The 18,344-nt window shown below is 41.1% G+C and overlaps 1 protein-coding gene across 1 annotated transcript in view; it reads left to right on the plus strand.

Moving 5' to 3' along the window:
* DNAH11 (dynein, axonemal, heavy chain 11) overlaps positions 1-18,344 on the plus strand; it is a 374,558-nt gene that overhangs the window by 300,415 nt on the left and 55,799 nt on the right. The window lies entirely within an intron of this gene.

Genomic DNA, 18,344 nt, shown 5'->3' on the forward strand with positions numbered 1-18,344 from the left:
TTGTGCTAAAATCAATAAAAAATATTTTAGTTAGCAAGTTCCAGTTTAACTGTTATTATGTTGCTGCTCTTGGAGTTGGTGCCATACTATTGTTCTCTAGTTGAGTATAGATGCATTTGAATGAACTCTTGAGTGAAATTTAAAATAGAACCATGTTAAATTAAACCCCACACTGTAGTAGAATGTGCTCTATTGAGCTAGAAACATACAGTTTTTTAGTAAGCTCTGGAGTTACAAAGTTCTCTAATTATGTTCCCTGTGGGTAAGAATATTTCTATTTTCCAGTAATTTATGCCCTCATACAGTAGACGGAGAAGGCAATGGCACCCCACTCCAGTACTCTTGCCTGGAAAATTCCACGGACAGAGGAGCCTGGTGGGCTGCCGTCTATGGGGTCACACAGAGTCAGACACGACTGAAGCGATTTAGCAGCAGCAGCAGCATACAGTAGAACTCAGCGTTCTAGTCTCTCTCAGTTTCTAGTTAATAAAGTTTAATTGCCGAAGGACCTCCAGCAACCTTTCTATTTCTGAGTTCAATCAAGGTTTGTTTTTTAAGTATAATATTCAGGAGAATTCCATGGACAGAGAAGCCTGGTGGGTTACAGTCCATGGAGTCACAGAGTTGGACATGACTGAACAACTAACACACACACACACACACACACACATACATACATACATACATACATACATACATATACATTCAGGACCTACAGATAGTGCATCTGAGAAGAAGTTATCTTGCTGACATTGTTTGACTGTATATGAACGTAGATACCAAACAGGGCCACAGATTAAGGACCTTTAGATTCTTTTCTTCAAAAAAGCAGTTTTGTAAAATAAAGAACAAATATGAATGGAACTAGAATTTCTTCATTTTTCATGCCACATTATAATGTTTAAATAAGGACATATTGAAATGTGTATAAATATATATAACATGTATACTTTATATACATATGGAACACGTGTGTGTGTGTGTGTGTGTGTGTGTATCTCAAAGGGGAAATAACCTACTATGCTCTTTTTAGCTATATTTTGTATTCAGTGGTATCTGGATTCTTGAGACTTTAATTTTCTTTTTTTTAATTCTAGTCGAAGTTTGCATTTATCTTAGAAGGACATGTTGGTTACATTAACTGCGTGAAGCAATGAGACAATTAACTCATTTCTATTCAGGACTTCCTTTCCTTCTTTTTCTTAAACATCTGGCCAGCTGTGCAGCTTTCAGCCCAATCCTTTCTTCAGGAGCCAGGTTTGACCACCTCGCTCCAGCCTTCCTGCCGAGGTTGCTAAGTAACCCCTTTCCGCTGCCCTCACTGCACCTGACCTTCGGCTGTGTGCGCAGCCAGGGCTATTGGAGCTCACAAGTCTAATCTAGAAGCTTTTCATTTGAAACAGCAGGACATGCAGTAAGGCTTTTAGATGTCCATTGAGAAGGTTTTCTGCTTCTCCTGAGTGTGTGTTTTTTTCCCCCAGCTCGTGGAACTATTTTATTTACTTATCTCAAAACCCACCTGCTATCTCTTTACTTTGATAAATCAGCTTCACTAAGGCCTGGAGAATGAACTTCCTCCTGTTTAGAGAGTGTATTAGTTCTCTGAATCATCCATCCTAGAGGAACAACCTTCAGTATAATAACACAGTGTCTTTAGAAATTTCTTGCCAGCATTGTGAAAAAGGTTTTGCAATAATAAAAAAAACAACAGTATTTTACTGCAGCCATTCCTAGTAAAGACTTGGATCTGCCTCAGAAGCAAGTCCTTGTTCTAAATTGAATATTGCTACTTTTTCATGTTTGGTTTTACATGGCAATAAAAAAATACTGGTGATGTTTGTTCATGTACTGAGAATATCTGATCACTAGAGAAATTCATGTAAGTTTTTATGATCCAAGACTGATGGCATTTTTAACAGTAGGTACCCTAAATCTTGAGACCAGTGCCAACAGAAGTAAAAGACATTTCCTTAGTTTCTAGACATATTTCTTAGGAATAAGAAATTCACATTGTAGTCTCAGACTTCAGACTCTCATCTTGGCTATTTTGAGATGACGCTGCCTTTCTCAACTCATACAGATTCTGGCTCTCAGGTAAATGTGGGAATTGGGAGAAATATTCCCCAAAGTCTATCACAGAAATGCTGTGAACATTAGCCAAGAAATTATTGTCAAGTATTTTAAATGTAATTGCATATCCATCCTCCACAACAGTAATGACCTTCCATGACTTGAAGAAATTAAATCTTTTCATCCCCATGATAATGTTTGGCTAGGTTGTGAGTAATCTTTGAGAGAATTTTGATACTCCTGAGTACTGGATTAAAAAAAACAAAAAAACAAAAAAAAACCTTTTTATATTATATTGAAGTATAGCTGATTAACAATGTTGTGATAGTTTGTGATAGACTGCAAAAGGACCTAGCCAAACATATACATGTATCCGTTTTCCCCCAAATTCCTCTCCCATCCAGGCTGCCACATAACATTGAGCAGAGTTCCATGTGCTATACAGTAAGTCCATGTTGGAGAAGCCCCAGCAAGATTGTAGGAGGGGAAAAATCACATTTAGAACCAAACCCCATACCCACCAGAAAAGCTCAGAAGGCTCAAAGAAACCTTGTGCACACCAGGACCCAGAGGCCCCACAGAGACTGAGCCAGAACTGTGTTTGAGCGTCTCCTGAGGAGGGTAGGAGTCAGCAGTGGACTGCCGCAGGAGCAGGGGCTCTGGGTGCAGCAGACCTGGGTGTGGCATTAGCCCTCTTAGAGCAGGTCACCATTACCCCACCATAGAGCCACCAGAACTTACACAGGACAGGGAAACAAACTCGTGGCGGGCAAAAACAGAGCCTTGTGCGTACCAGGACCCAGAAGAAAGGAGCAATGACCCCGCAAAAGACTGACCCAGACTTGCCTGAAAGTGTCCAGGAATCGCTGGCAGTGGCCTGCTACAGGGCTGGGGGTTCTGCACGTAGCAGTGCATGCATGGGACCTTTTGAAGGAGGTCGTCATTATCTTCATTACCTCCACTGTAGTTTGTCCCTAGGTAAATAACAGGGAGGGAACACAGTTCCACCCATCAACAGAAAATTGGATTAAAGATTTACTGAACATGGCCTTGCCCATCAGAACAAGACCCAGTTTCACCCTCAGTCAGTCTCTCCCATCAGGAAGCTTCTGTAAGCCTCTTACCCTTCTCCTTCAGAGGGCAGATAGAATGAAAACCACAATCAAAGGAAACTAACCAATCTGATCACATGGACCACAGCCTTGTCCAACTCAAGGAAGCTATGAGCCATGCCCAAGCTAGGGCCACCCAAGACGGATGGCTCATGGTGGAGAATTCTGACAAAATGTGGTCCACTGGAGAGGGGAATGGCAAACCCCTTCAGTATTCTTGCCTTGAGAACCCCATGAACAGTATGAAAAGGCAAAAGATAGGACACTGAAAGAGGAACTCCCCAGGTTGGTAGGTGCCCAATATGCTACTGGAGAGCAATGAAGAAATAACTCCAGAAAGAATGAAGGGGTGGAGCCAAAGCAAAAACCACACCCAGTTCTAGATGTGACTGGTGATGGAAGTAAAATCCAATGCTATAAAGAGCAGTATTGCATAGGAACCTGGAATGTTAGGTCCATTAATCAAAGCAAATTGGAAGTGGTCAAACAGGAGATGGCAAGAGTGAACATCGACCTTCTAGGAATCAGTGAACTAAAATGGACTGGAATGGGTGAATTGAACTCAGATGACCATTATATCTACTACTGTGGGCAAGAATCCCTTAGAAGAAATGGAGTAGCCATCATAGTCAACAAAAGAGTCTGAAATGAAGTACTTGGATGCAATTTCAAAAACGACAGAATGATCTCTGTTCGTTTCCAACACAAGCCATTCAGTATCACAGTAATCCAAGTCTATGCACCAACCAGCAATGCTGAAGAAGCTGAAGTTGAACAGTTCTATGAGGACCTACAAGCCCTTTTAGAACTAACACCCAAAAAAGATGTCCTTTTCATTATAGGGGACTGGAATGCAACAGTAGGAAGTCAAGAAACACCTGGAGTAACAGGCAAATGTGGCCTTGGAGTACAGAATGAAGCAGGGCAAAGGCCAATAGAGTTTTGCCAAGAGAACCCACTGGTCCTAGCAAACACCTTCCTCCAACAACACAAGAGAAGTCTCTACACATGGACATCACCAGATGGTCAACACCGAAATAAAATTGATTATATTCTTTGTAGCCAGAGATGGAGAAGCTCTATATAGTCATCAAAAACAAGACCAGGAGCTGACTGTGGCTCAGATCATGAACTCCTTATTGCCAAATTCAGACTTAAATTGAAGAAAGTAGGGAAAACCACTAGACCATTCAGGTATGACCTAAATCAATCTCTTATGATTATACACTGGAAGTAATAAATAGATTCCAGGGATTAGATCTGATAGAGTGCCTGATGAGCTATGGACGGAGGTTTGTGACATTGTGCAGGAGGCAGGGATCAAGACCATCCCCAAGGAAAAGAATTGCAAAAAGGCAAAATGGCTGTCTGAAGAGGCCTTACAAATAGCTGCGAATAGAAGAGAAGTTAAAAGCAGAGGATAAAAGGAAAGACATACCCATTTGAATGCAGAGTTCCAAAGAATAGCAAGGATATATGATAAGAAAGCCTTCCTTAGCAATCAATGCGAAGAAACAGAGGAAAATGATACAATGGGAAAGTCCAGAGATCTCTTCAAGAAAATTAGAGATACCAAGGGAACATTTCATGCAAAGATGGGCACAATAAAGGACAGAAATGGTAGGGACTTAACAGAAGCAGAAGATATTAAGAAGAAGTGGCAAGAATACACAGAAGAACTATACAAAAGAGATCTCCATGACCCAGATAAGCACGATGGTGTGATCACCAACCTAGAGCCAGACATCCTGGAATGTGAAGTCAAGTGGGCATCATGACGAGCAAAGCTAGTGGAGGTGATGGAATTCCAGTTGAGCTATTTCAGATTCTAAAAGATGATGCTGTGAAAGTGCTGCACTCAATAGGCCAGCAAATATGGAGAACTTAGCAGTGGCCACAGGACTAGAAAAGGTCAGTTTTCATTCCATCCCAAAGAAAGGCAATGCCAAAGAATGATCCAACTACTGCACAATTGCACTCATCTCACACGCTAGTAAAGTGATGCTCAGAATTCTCCAAGCCAGTCTTCAACAGTACATGAACCGTGAACTTCCAGATGTTCAAGCTGGATTTAGAAAAGGCAGCGGAACCAGAGATTAAATTGCCAACATCCATTGGATCATTGAAAAAGCAAGAGAGTTCCAGAAAAACATCTATTTCTGCTTTATTGACTATGCCAAAGCCTTTGACTGTGTGGATCACAACACCCTGTGGAAAATTCTGAAAGAGATGGGAATACCAGACCACCTGACCTGCCTCTTGAGAAACCTATATGCAGGTCAGGAAGCAACAGTTAGAACTGGACATGAAACAACAGACTGGTTCCAAACAGGGAAAGGAGCACATCAAGTCTGTATATTGTCACCCTGCTTATTTAACTTATATGCAGAGTACATCATGAAAAAATGCTGGGCTGGATGAAGCACAAACTGGAATCAAGATTGCCAGGAGAAATATCAATAACCTCAGATATGCAGATGACACCACCCTTATAGCAGAAAGTGAAGAACTAAAGAGCTTCTTGAAGAAAGTGAAAGAGGTGAGTGAAAAAGTGGGCTTAAAACTCAACGTTCAAAAAAACTAAGATCATGGCATCTGGTCCCATCACTTTATGTCAAATAGATGAGGAAACAGTGGAAACAATGACAGGCTTTATTTATGGGAGCCCAAAATCACTGCAAATAGTGACTTCAGCCATGAAAGTAAAAGATGCTTGCTCCTTGGGAGAAAAGCTGTGACCAACCTAGATAGCATATTAAAAAACAGGGTCATCACTTTGCCAACAAAGGTCCGTCTAGTCAAGGCTATGGTTTTTCCAGTGGTCATGTATGGATGTGAGAGCTGGACTATAAAGAAAGCTTGAGCACCAAAGAATTGATGCTTTTGAACTGTGGTGTTGGAGAAGACTCTTGAGAGTCCCTTGGATTGCAAGGATATCCAACCAGTCCATCGTAAAGGAAATCAGCCCTGATTATTCATTGGAGGGACTGATGTTGAAGCTAAAACTCCAGTACTTTGGCCACCTGATGCGAAGAACTGACTCATTTGAGAAGACCCTGATGCTGGGAAAGATTGAAGATGGGAGGAGAAGGGGACAACAGAGGATGAGATGGTTGGATGGCATCATCGACTCAATGGACATGAGTTTGAGTAAACTGCTGGGGTTGGCGATGGAAATGGAGACCTGTCGTGCTGCAGTCCGTGGGGTCGCAAAGAGTTGGACATGACTGAGCGACTGAACTGACTGACTGATGTTGGTTATCCATTTTAAATATAGCAGTGTGTACATGTTGATCCCAAACTCCCTTACTATCCCTTCTGCCCATCCTTTGTCCCTGGTAACCATAAATTTATTGTCTAAGTCTGTGAGTCTGTTTCTGTTTTGTAAATAAATTCATTTGTATTATTTCTTTTCAGATTCTGCATATAAGGGATATCATATATTTCTTTCTCTGTCTGACTTACTTTACTCAGTATGACACTCTCTAGGTCCATCTGTGTTGCTGCAAGTGGCATTATGTTATTCTTTTTAATAGCTGAATAATATTCCCTTGTATATGTGTTCCACCTCTTTGTCCATCCCTCTGTTGATTAACATTGAGGTCACTTTCATGTCTTGGCTATTGTAAACAGTGGTGCAGTGAACATTAGGGTGTATGTATACTTTTGGATCATGCTTTTCTCCAAATGTACGCCCAGGAGTGGGATTGCAGGGTCATATGGTCGCTCTATTTTTAGTTTTTTAAGGAACCTCCATAGTGTTCTGCATAGTGGCTATGCCAATATACATTCCCACCAACAGTATAGGAGGGTTCCCTTCTCTCCACACCCTGTCCAGCATTTATTGTTTGTGGATTTTTTGACAATAGCCATTCTGGCTGGTGTGAAGTGTTATCTCATTATTGTTTTGATTTGCATTTCTTTATTAGCCACGTGGAACATCTTTTCATGTGCCTATTGACCATCTGTCCTCTTTGGAGAAATGTCAATGTTAAGGTCTCCTGCCCAATTTTTTATAGGGTTTCTTTGTTTTGATGATATTAAGCCTCATGAGTTGTTTGTAAATTTTGGAAACTATTCCTTATTGGTCACATCATTTGCAAATATTTTCTCCCAATCTGTGGGCTGTTTTTTCATTTCATTTATTGTTTCCTTTGCTGTGCACAAGTGTTTAAGTTCACTTAGATTCCATTTGTTTATTTTTGTTTTTATTTCCATTATTCTGGGAGATGGATCAAAAAAGATACTACTGTGAAATATGTCAGAGAGTATTCTACCTATGTTTTCCTCTAGGAGTTTTACATTATGGAGTAGAAAGTGACAACCCACTCCAGGATTCTTGCCTGGAAAACTCCATAGACAGAGGAGCCTGGGGGCTACAGTCCATAGGGTTGCAAAGAGTATGACATGACAGAGTGAGCACAGTCTCATATTTAGGTCTTTAATCCATTTTGAGCTTACTTTTGTTTCTGGTGTTGACGAATGATCTAATTTCATTTTTACATGTAGCTGTCTTATTGTTATGCCGGCCTTACCCATAGAAAACTAAATTTCTAGTTAATTTCTAGATGATTGTCTTTATTGTACAGTAACTCATCCAGAATTATAATACTTCACTCAGCATTTGGGCATACTTCAGTATTTTCTTTTCCTGAAAGCCAGAAAATAGAAAACTTTTCTATACGTTGAGTGATTTATTTTTAAAATTTCATAAATTAGTTTATTTTATAAAAATATCTCCCAGAAATTATAGCTCTTGGATTCAGGCTGGGCACCTCGATAATCAGAGCTATTCTCCTTAATAAACAAGGATAGTATGTCTAACTGATGATCATCAGGGCATGTCCTCTGAGCTGTGTCTTTATTTATTTATTTTTTTTGCTAGTGGCCTTTGATTGTTACTGATTCGGTCATATTCTCTTAGTACCCTCTTGTGATTGATGGTTAGACAGGTTGACAGCGGCTGGGGTTAGAAGTTGTCACTATCAAACAGAGCAAATTACCCTCTGATCGGATGCAGTTAAGTGAACTTTATTCCAGGAGTCTAGAGACCCAGGTTCCAGTCCCAGCTCTGCCTCTAAGCTGTGTGACCTTGGACAAGTCATAAACTAGCTCCATAAAAAGGAGACAGTTGAGTGATCTCTAGGGCCCTTCTAAAATCACAACCCTGATAGGTGAGACAGAATGCAGACAGCTCATCCCTGTCCTGTTTCTGCTGCTGCTAAGTCACTTCAGTCATGTCCAGCTCTGTGCGACCCCATAGACGGCAGCCCACCAGGCTCCCCCATCCCTGGGATTCTCCAGGCAAGAACACTGGAGTGGGTTGCCGTTTCCTTCTCCAGTGGACTTCCCTGGTGGCTCAGGCGGTAAAGCATCTGTCTACAATGCGGGAGACCCAGGTTCGAGCCCTGGGTTGGGAAGATCCCCTGGAGAAGGAAATGGCAATCCACTCCAGTGTTCTAAGTGAAAAGTGAAAGTGAAGTCACTCAGTCTTGTCCGACTCCTGTCGACCCCATGGACTGCAGCCCACCAGGCTCCTCCGTCCATGGTATTTGCCAGGCAAGAGTACTGGAGTGGGGTGCCATTGCCTTCTCCATCCTCTGTCCTAGCAATTAAATTGTGGTGCTTGTACTGGGAAAAGTCATTTTATTTCAGTTTGTGTAATTAGCCTGTGATGTCCAAACCAGCACTTCTCAGCCGGAGAGAAGAGGGGACAGGAGGAGCTCACACCCTTGGAGGATTGAGTGAAACCCCTCTGGCAGCAACTCCAGCCCATATTCCGAGAGTCCTGCTCTTCCTGCTTCTCCCTGTGATGCAGTGTCAAAGACAAGAGTCCTGTGCCTGGGGTCGTGAGGCCAGAGGGTGGGTTAAGAACTACTGCTTTCAGAGAATAGCTGCGAGAGAGAGGAGGTGCAGGGTTCAGGTTACCCTTCCCTCCTGCTGCTGGTTCTCCGCGCTGAAGTTTTGAGTGCTTGGAGCTTCCTGCTGTGTTCCAGAATTACAACCTCTGGACTCCTGTCTTTACAGAAACAACTCAGGATTGTTTGCTTTTCCCACCCCTCTGGTTAACTCCTCTTTTTTTGGATCCTTTGAATCAGGAGAGAGCACTAGCAGTCTGTTTAGTTTTCCCAGATTGGAGATTAACCAAAAATTAACCTAGCAGCAATGATAAAACCCACTGAGTCATTGTGCAGGTTTTGCCTTTCATAGATCATAAAATACTCCAATTGAGGATAATTTACTCTCCCTGGGAAATATAAACCTATAAAATAGTGTTTCAGAGCCAAGTAGAAAACCAGTTTTATAGGCAGACATCCTTCTTATGCCACCCCCATAGCAAATTCCCAGATTAACTCTGTCTCTTCACAGAGAAAAGTCAGCCCTGTACCTCAAGTAGATGGAGTTCCCTTTCTCAAACTGGGGTGTGTGGGTGCCTCGGGGCATATGTAGGTATGCAAGGGAGGTTTAGAAACATGCATAGTTAGTCTGGGGCACCTCACCAAGTGTGACTTTAACCGAGATACTTGGTTAAATACATGTATGACCAGTTAAAAGCTTTTGTCTCCTGCACCCAGAAGCAGAATTGTCCAAACCTCATGTTCTGTATCGGCTAGTCTCACTTTTTCTCTTGGAACCCTAGAGAGGTAAGCGCAGCTAGGTGGATGACTGATTGGAGAAATTGTGACGGGGTGTTACTGGTGCTCCAGTGGGATTAACTGCTGCTGTTTTGAGAGGAGATTATGCTGATACCATTGACTGGTAGACCCTCTAGAATGCTGATGGGCAAGCAGCCTGTCTTGATGTGGCCCAAGAGCTGAGGATAGTTTTAGGGTTGTAAACAGAAAAGAATATATGATAAAGATGTATGTGGCCGACCATGCTTGAAACTTAACTCTCTGGCCATTTACAGGAAGAGTCGTCCATCTACAGGGATTTTTCCATGAGATCTGAACACCTTTGACTGTCAGATATGTCTGTCATCTTGCTGGGGGCTTGTTTTGATTGCCATGTACCCTTTCTACCCTTACTCCCCACACAAGCCTCAAAATTAAATTGACTTAGTCCACAGGTCCCATTAGACAACATTAATGAAAATACTGGACTTGATTCATTCAGTGTTCATTTAAATTTACATTTTTAGAGTGGAAAAGTGTTTAAATTCTCTTTTCACCTAGGATTATAGGTTAGTGGTTAAAAAAAATAAAGTTTATGAGATATGAACCCAAACCTAGTTACAATTCATAACCATATGAGGAAAAATTCAGTGTGAAATCATGGAAGGTCATGATAAATCTGGCATTTCTCAGAGATACTACAAGGGGAGGAGTGAATTCAAACCAAGATGGAGCAGTAATTGGAAAATTACAAGACAATGTACTCAAAGGTTTATTTAAAATTTTGGTTTTCTTATTGTGCAAATATAAATGAGTATAAACTTTGGGATCATTTATGTGTTGAGAACCCCAGGTAATTAATTACACGAAACCACCACTCTTGAAATTTCCTCTGAAAGCCGGTCACGGAAGTCTTGAAATCTAGGCCAACAGTAATATAGTGAATTAACAGAAAAATAGAGAATCTCACTAGCAAAGAAAAATTTTCTTCAAGCTATTTGTGAGACCAATTTTGGAAACCTTTGAACAGGAAAACAAGCAATGGGAGAAATTTTGATGATGCTGTTAGTGTAGATACGGTTGAATATGTCTTCAGTCAAAAAGAAGGAGATTGACTAAGAAAATTGTCCTTATCAATTAAGACCATTCTGTAACACACCTTACTATACTCAAAAGTCAAGCATGAACCTCTGATAAACGACAGTTAGCATGATCACTTACTTTTCAGATTGACAGAAGCAAATCTGGGCGATTGACCTTCTATGAGATTGTTGTTCATTGTTGTTCTCTTTTGGTAGCACCATTGCTGCTGCTGCTAAGTCGCTTCAGTCGTGTCCGACTCTATGCGATGCCATAAACTGCAGCCCACCAGGCTCCCCTGTCCATGGGATTTTCCAGGCAAGAGTACTGGAGTGGGGTGCCATTGCCTTCTCCGGGTAGCACTATTATTGAGGTGTAATTCACATATCATACAGCGTAATCTTTAAAGTGAAGATTTCAATGGTTTTTAGTGTATTCACAGCATTGAGCAGTCATTACTACAGTTTTAGAATTGAAATCCCTAGGCAATCTCTTGGAGAAGGAAATGGCAACCCACTCCAGTGTTCTTGCCTGGAGAATCCCAGGGACGGGGGAGCCTGGTGGGCTGCCGTCTATGGGGTCACACAGAGTCGGACACGACTGAAGTGACTTAGCAGCAGTAGCAGCAGCAGCAGCAGGCAATCTCTAATCTGATTTTTATCACTATTGATTTGTCTATTCTGAACACTTCCTATAAATAGAATCATACAGTATGTGGAGTTCTGTGATGGCTTATTTTTTACTTGTTTTTAAGGTTTATCCATGTTGTATCGTGTATCAGTACTTCTTTCCTTTTTATGGCCGAGTAATAGAAGACTCTTGAGAGTCCCTTGGACTGCAAGGAGATCAGCCCTGAGTGTTCTTTGAAAGGAATGATGCTGAAGCTGAAACTCCAGTACTTTGGCTCCCTCATGCGAAGAGTTGACTCACTAGAAAAGACTCTGATGCTGGGAGGGATTGGGGGCAGGAGGAGAAGGGGACGACAGAGGATGAGATGGCTGGATGGCATCACTGACTCGATGGACATGAGTCTGGGTGAACTCAGGAAGTTGATGATGGACAGGGAGGCCTGGCGTGCTGCAATTCACGGGGTTGCAAAGAGTCGGACATGACTGAGAGACTGAACTGAACTGAACTAAACTGAATATTCCATTGTTTGAATATACCACATTTGTTTATCCATCTCTGAGTTTATTGACAGTGGGTTGTTTCCATCTTTTGGCAATTATGAATAATGCTGCTGTGAATATTTGTGTAAAAATTCTATGTGGACATATGCTTCCCATTCCTTGGGACATGTGGCTAGGAGTAGAATTACTGAGTTACGTGGTAACTCTGTGTTTAAGACTGGAAGAAACCGCCGAACTGTTTTCCAGATTGGAGGCACCATTTTACATTTTCACCAACAGTGTATGAGAGTTTTAATGTTTCTATATCCTCGCCAGTTCTTGTTCTTGTTGTTGTTGTTGTTGTTTAATTTTTATAACCATCTAGTGTTTGTGATGAAGAAGGCAATGGCACCCCACTCCAATACTCTTGCCTGGAAAACCTCATGGACCGAGGAGCCTGGTAGGCTGCAGTCCACGGGGTCGCTTAAGAGTCAGACACGACTGAACAACTTCACTTTCACTTTTCACTTTCATGCGTTGGAAAAGGAAATGGCAACCCACTGCAGTGTTCTTGCCGGGAGAATCCCAGGGACGGGGGAGCCTGGTGGGCTGCAGTCCATGGGGTCGCACAGAATTGGACACGACTGAAGCGACTTAGCAGCAGCAGCAGCAGCATTTGTGAACTCCCACCTCACTGTGGCTTTGATTCGCATCTCCCTAATGACTAGTACTGTTGAACATCTTTTCAGGTGCTTATTGGATATTTGTAGATCTTTTTTGGAGAGATTGCTATTCAGATCATTTGCCTCTCTTTAAACGAGGCAGATCTTTGATGTTTATATGACTGGACATTGTAGGCACTTGATACATATTTACTTATTGAATTGGATAAGTAAAAGATTGAGTCAGTACATAAACTTTTATATTCTTGTGCTTATTATGAGAAAAAGTAAGTAATAATGTTAGAGAAGAGACCATGTTTGTTGGGTAATGGCTATACGCCCAGTGTCTAGTGGACTCTGACAGCCTGGCACTGTGTAGGTGCTTGTTGAGTGAATGAATGTTGGTTGTAGCATATTTCATGGTAAAAAAAAAAGTAGCTGGAGAAATTATAAAGTCATGATTATGTTAATGAGCATGATATCAACTGGAAGGCATTTGCAAAAGTGTAAACAAATGGTATCCTTTTTAAGACTTGCATAGCAAGGGCTCAGGGCCACTGTGCACATCAGATACACTTGCAGTTACTTCTTGGTTTACTTACAACAGCTGGCTTGTAGTTCATTCATCTCTTGTTGTTCTCAGTGTTTCACTTTTAACAGTGATGTTAATACTTTTTTTTAACTTATTTTTAAAGGAAAATATGGTTTATACGTGCATACAGCTTCAAAGAGGATTGTCATCTAAATCTATCTTTTTTCCATCTGGAAAAAAATTAAACAGTGGGAAGTACTAAGGGAAAATAAGCCAAAACTTAATAACATGAATGACTTCACCATTCAACTTAATAAAAAGAATTGAGAGATTTTTGAGTCACTTTTGAGAGATTTTTCGAGCTTAATTTCTGCTGTGAAGCAAAATGACTCTTTTATATATATGTGCATATGTAATATGTGTGTATATATATGTAATGTGTGTGTGTGTTTATATATATAGTCCTTCTCATAGTCTTTTGCATTATGGTCTATCACAAGGTACTGAATAGGGTTCCCTGTGCTCTACAGTAGGACCTGTTACTTATCTATCCTGTTATAATTGTTTGCATCTGCTACCCCCAAACTCCTCACCCTTCCCTCTTCTACTTCCCCCTCCTTCTTGGCCACCACAAGTCTGCTCTCTAGGTCCATGAGTTGTGTCTGTTTTGTAGACAGGTTGACTTATCACATGTTTAGAGTCCACATATAAGTGATATCATGTGGTGTTTGTCTTTCTCCTTTGACTTCCTTCACTTAGTATGATAATCTCTAGGTTCCTCTGTATTGCTGCAAATGGCATTATTTTATTCTTTTTTATGGCTGAGTAGTATTCAACTGTATATATGTACCACATCTTTCCCCATTTATCTGTCAGTGGGCCTTCCGGCTGTTTCCATGTCTTGGCTGTTGTGAGTAGCACTTCTGTGAACATAGGGGTGTATGTATCTTTTTGAATTACAGTTTTGTCAGGAAACAAACCAAATAAATCATAATGGAAAAGATTATGAAAAAGACTAATACACACACACACACACAAATGTATAACTGAGTCACTTCACTTTAGAGGAGAAATTAACACAACATTGTAAATAAACTATAGTCCAATAAAATTTTTAAGATGCTTTCACAGTTTTTGGTTAAGTTTCTAAGCTTGAAAACCTGCCAAAGTACTTTGGGAGCCATTTTTTATTAAGTTTAAAGGTGAAGTCATTCATGTCGAGTTTTGGTTTGTTTACAGGAGTGGGATTCCCGGATCATGTGATAGTTCTATAGTTTTGGTTTTTTTATAGTTGTTTTTTTTTCTGAGGAACCTCCATACTATTTTCCATAGTGGCTGTACCAACTTGCATCCCCGTCGACTGTGTAGGAGGGCTTTGCTGCACACCTCCTCCAGCATTATAGACTTTTAAATGATGACCATTCTGACTGGTACGAGGTGATAACCTCGTTGTAGTTTTAATTTGCATTTCCTTAATAATAAGTGATGTTGAACATCTGTTCATGTGCCTGTTGGCTTGGCCATCTGTGTGTCTTCTTTGGAGAAATGTCCATTAAGGTCTTCTGCCCATTTTTCAGTCGGGTTGTTTGGTTTGTTGTTGAGTTATATGAGCTGTTTGTACATTTTGGAGAGTTAAGCCCTTGACTGTTGTAAATATTTTCCCCCATCCTTTGGTTGTTTTTTCATTTTTGTTGTTGTCTTTATGGTTTCCTTTGCTGTGCAAAAATTTGTAAGTTTGATTAGGTACCGTTTGTTTATTTTTATTTCTGTTGCCTTAGGAGACTGACCTAAGAAAACATCGCCACAATTTATGTCAGAGAATGTTTTGCCTATGTTCTCTTCTAGGTATTTCATGGCGTCATGGCTTATATTTAAGTCTTTAAACCATTCTGAGTTTATTCGTCTGTACAGCAAGAGGGTGTGTTTTAACTTCATTGGTTTACATGCAGCCGTACGGTTTCCCCAACACCGCTTGTTGCAGAGAATTTCTTTTGCCCATTGTCTATTCTTGTATCCTTTGTCCTTATGTTAATTGTCCTTAGATGTGTGGCAACCTGTGAAAGTTTTTGTTGAAATATAATATCACTACAATGGGAAAAAAAGTGGAGAATTGAATGGAGACAGTATGTTATGAATCTGATCAATCTTTTGAGATTCTTAGCTGTAGTGATTAAAGCTTTAGTGATTGGGTGATTTATTGATTAATGCTTTAGTGATTTAAGAAAACTATGATTATTAACTAATCTTACCCACTTAAAGTATATTATAAAAATTTCCATAGTCAAGAGAGGCCAGGGAATTAGGGGCCTTCTCCTCACCATATGACTCAAAAGTCATATAACCATATGACTTCATCTCAGAGCAAGGCAGTTACGAAATATCCATCAATAGCAGCCCTAAATATTACCACATTAGGGCGTCTGAGTATCTCTACTCAAGTTTTAAAAAGTTATTGCAAATATTGTGGCATTTTAGTAAGGAGGATTCAGCATTGCCTAAATTCTGAACTTATACAGTGTCTCTCTCTCTCTCTCTTCTTTTGTAGTATAGCCCCAAGTGTGGTTTTTGTTTAACTTATTTAAGTGGAGGATATTTACTTTGAAGTATTGTAATAGTTTTCACCATGTACATCAACATGAATCAGCCACAGGTATATATATGTCCCCTCCCTGTTAAGCTCTCCCTCCCCACCCGCTCCCTCCAAGTCGTCACAGACCACTGGCTTTGGGTCCCTGTGTCACACATCACACTCCCACTGGCTGTCTGTTTTACGTATGGTAATGTGTATGTTCCAGTGCTATTCTCTCCAGCCATTCCACCCTCCATTCTCCCACTGTGTCCAAAATCTGGTTTTTACGTGTGTCTCCTCTGCTGCCCTGCACACAGGATCATCAGAACTGTCTTTCTAGATTCCACGTATGTGTGTTAATACACAACATGTCGTTCTGTTTCTGACTTACTTCACTCTGTAGAATAGGCTCTAGGTTCATCCACCTCATTAGAACTGACTCAAATGTGTTCCTTTATGGCTGAGTAATATTCCATTGTGTATTGTAGCACAACTTCCTTATCCATTCATCTGCCGGTGGACATCTAGGTTGCTTCCATATTCTAACTACTGTAAATAGTGCTGCAGTGAACATTGAGGTACATGTGTCTTTTTCAGTTCTGGTTTCCTCGGGGTCTATGCCAAGTAGTGGGATTGCTAGATCATATAGTAGTTTTATTCCTAGTTTTTTAAGGAATCTCCATAGTGGTTGTATCAGTTTGTATTGGGAAACTGGATGAATTCAAAAGAAAGACAGTGTATATTCTATGGTGTCTTTCTTTTGAATTCATCTAGTTTTCCAAAGTTGATAAAGTTAAGGAAGTTTAACACCTCACCCAGAAGTCAGTGAGATGAGTATTCATTTTTCTCCTCATAATTACTTAAAATATTATATTTAAATTAAAAACAATGTGGGCTTTGGGTAACATTCTTATCATCATCATCATGATACCTCTCTGATGAAAATATACACTAAATAGGGAAGAACTCAGAATTCCAGTAAGTAGTTAAAATAAGAGACTGAGAAGATGCTCCTGGCTTCAGCCATGCTTGTAGGCTTCTTGGAGGAATTTCACTTCTCCAAAGCTCAGGCCACTTTGATGGAAGAGTGAGAGTTTCCAGCATTCATGGGTTCTGTCTATCTGGTGCATGAGTAAGAAAAACTTGCCTTTTGCTACAGCCTCATAGCAGGGTCCTGGCAGGAAAAAGACCACAAAGTAGGCTGGAATTGTTTGATAGAATTCACAGAGTGACTGTTTCACAAGAAGAATTTGAAGAGCAAAGGGTAAAGGGAACTCAGTGGAGGTGCTGAGGCTACAGAGGATTTGCAGCAGCGGGAAGCCATTACTACCTCCAGGCCTGAAGGTGTTCCTAGCTGCTCTGAGCAGAGCTGTGGATCTCAAGGCACATAGAGCCCCGAGATGAGCTGTGGATTGCAGCACGTAGCCCTCACTCCACTCTCCCTCATCCCACCCCCCCATCCCCCCAACAAGCACACCCTGGAAGCAATGAAGGTCTGCCAGACCCCTCTCTCCTATACTGCTCTCTCCTGCCAGTGCTTCCACTGGCCTAGCGCACTCAGAACCCACAGGGCAAGGGAGCCCAGGGAGAATTCCTTAGAAATTAGATGCCAGCATCTGAGGTAGAGAAAAATCAGGCTCTGCCCTCACAGGGTGACTGCATTCCTTCAGAGCTTTGCTTGCATTTACAGAAACCACCTCTATCAGGGTGAAGCAAAACAGAGACTATTACAAGGCTGCAAGGTGCCATGGCAACTGAGGGGAAGATGCAGCCGGACTTCAAGAAAGGAGACCTAGAAGCCCATGAAACCCAGAACACGCTCCTTTGTGTTACTGTTTCATCTGAACATTGGTTTAATTATTCTTCCCTGGGAAACCAGGACAGTCCTTCTCTGCTGCTTGGTTCACCAGCAGGACAGAGGGACGTCAGCACGAGCTTAGAGGCTCCAGTTCCAACTCTCCCTTCTCTCTGCCCCAGTCCTGCATCCCAGGAGTTTACTCTGGTTGGAACAGCTCAGATGAAGTACCTACTCCTGGGCCCTGTGGCCAGAGGAACAGGGACACAAAACAGAAGCATGCTTGCTGTCAGCCCACTCCATGTGAGATGGAGCTGGGAAGAATGCTGTCTATGCATCCCATGCAACAGGCTTCTTAAATTTTACTTCTGAGCCAGACCCCAAAGTACGAAGATTGAGTAAAGTGCCAGGGGAATTTGTATTTATTTCTTTATTGGAAAATACTTTTGCTACCATTACTCATAGTCACATGACCATTACTCATAGTCACATGATGGGCCTTAGAAAAAAGAATCACTTCTGCATCATTTAAAGTGGCTTAAACTAAGCATGTATAAGGAAAAGAATATGTGTATTTTTCATATGTGTGAATTTTAAGTGTGTATGGATGTGTAAGATGGTCTGGAAGCCCAGCTGCTGGCAGAGGTTGTCAATATTGAAAGACCAGACTTGGAGAAACTTAAGGTAAAAATTATGATATTATCCCTCAGCACTTATTCAGTACCTTCTTTGCACAAACGATATACACATATATACACATACACACATACGTATATATATGAAAGTGAAAGTGTTAGTCCC

The sequence above is a fragment of the Bison bison genome, unplaced genomic scaffold (genome assembly GCF_000754665.1).
Source record: "Bison bison bison isolate TAMUID 2011002044 unplaced genomic scaffold, Bison_UMD1.0 scf7180017864109, whole genome shotgun sequence".
Taxonomy (NCBI): Eukaryota; Metazoa; Chordata; class Mammalia; order Artiodactyla; family Bovidae; genus Bison; species Bison bison.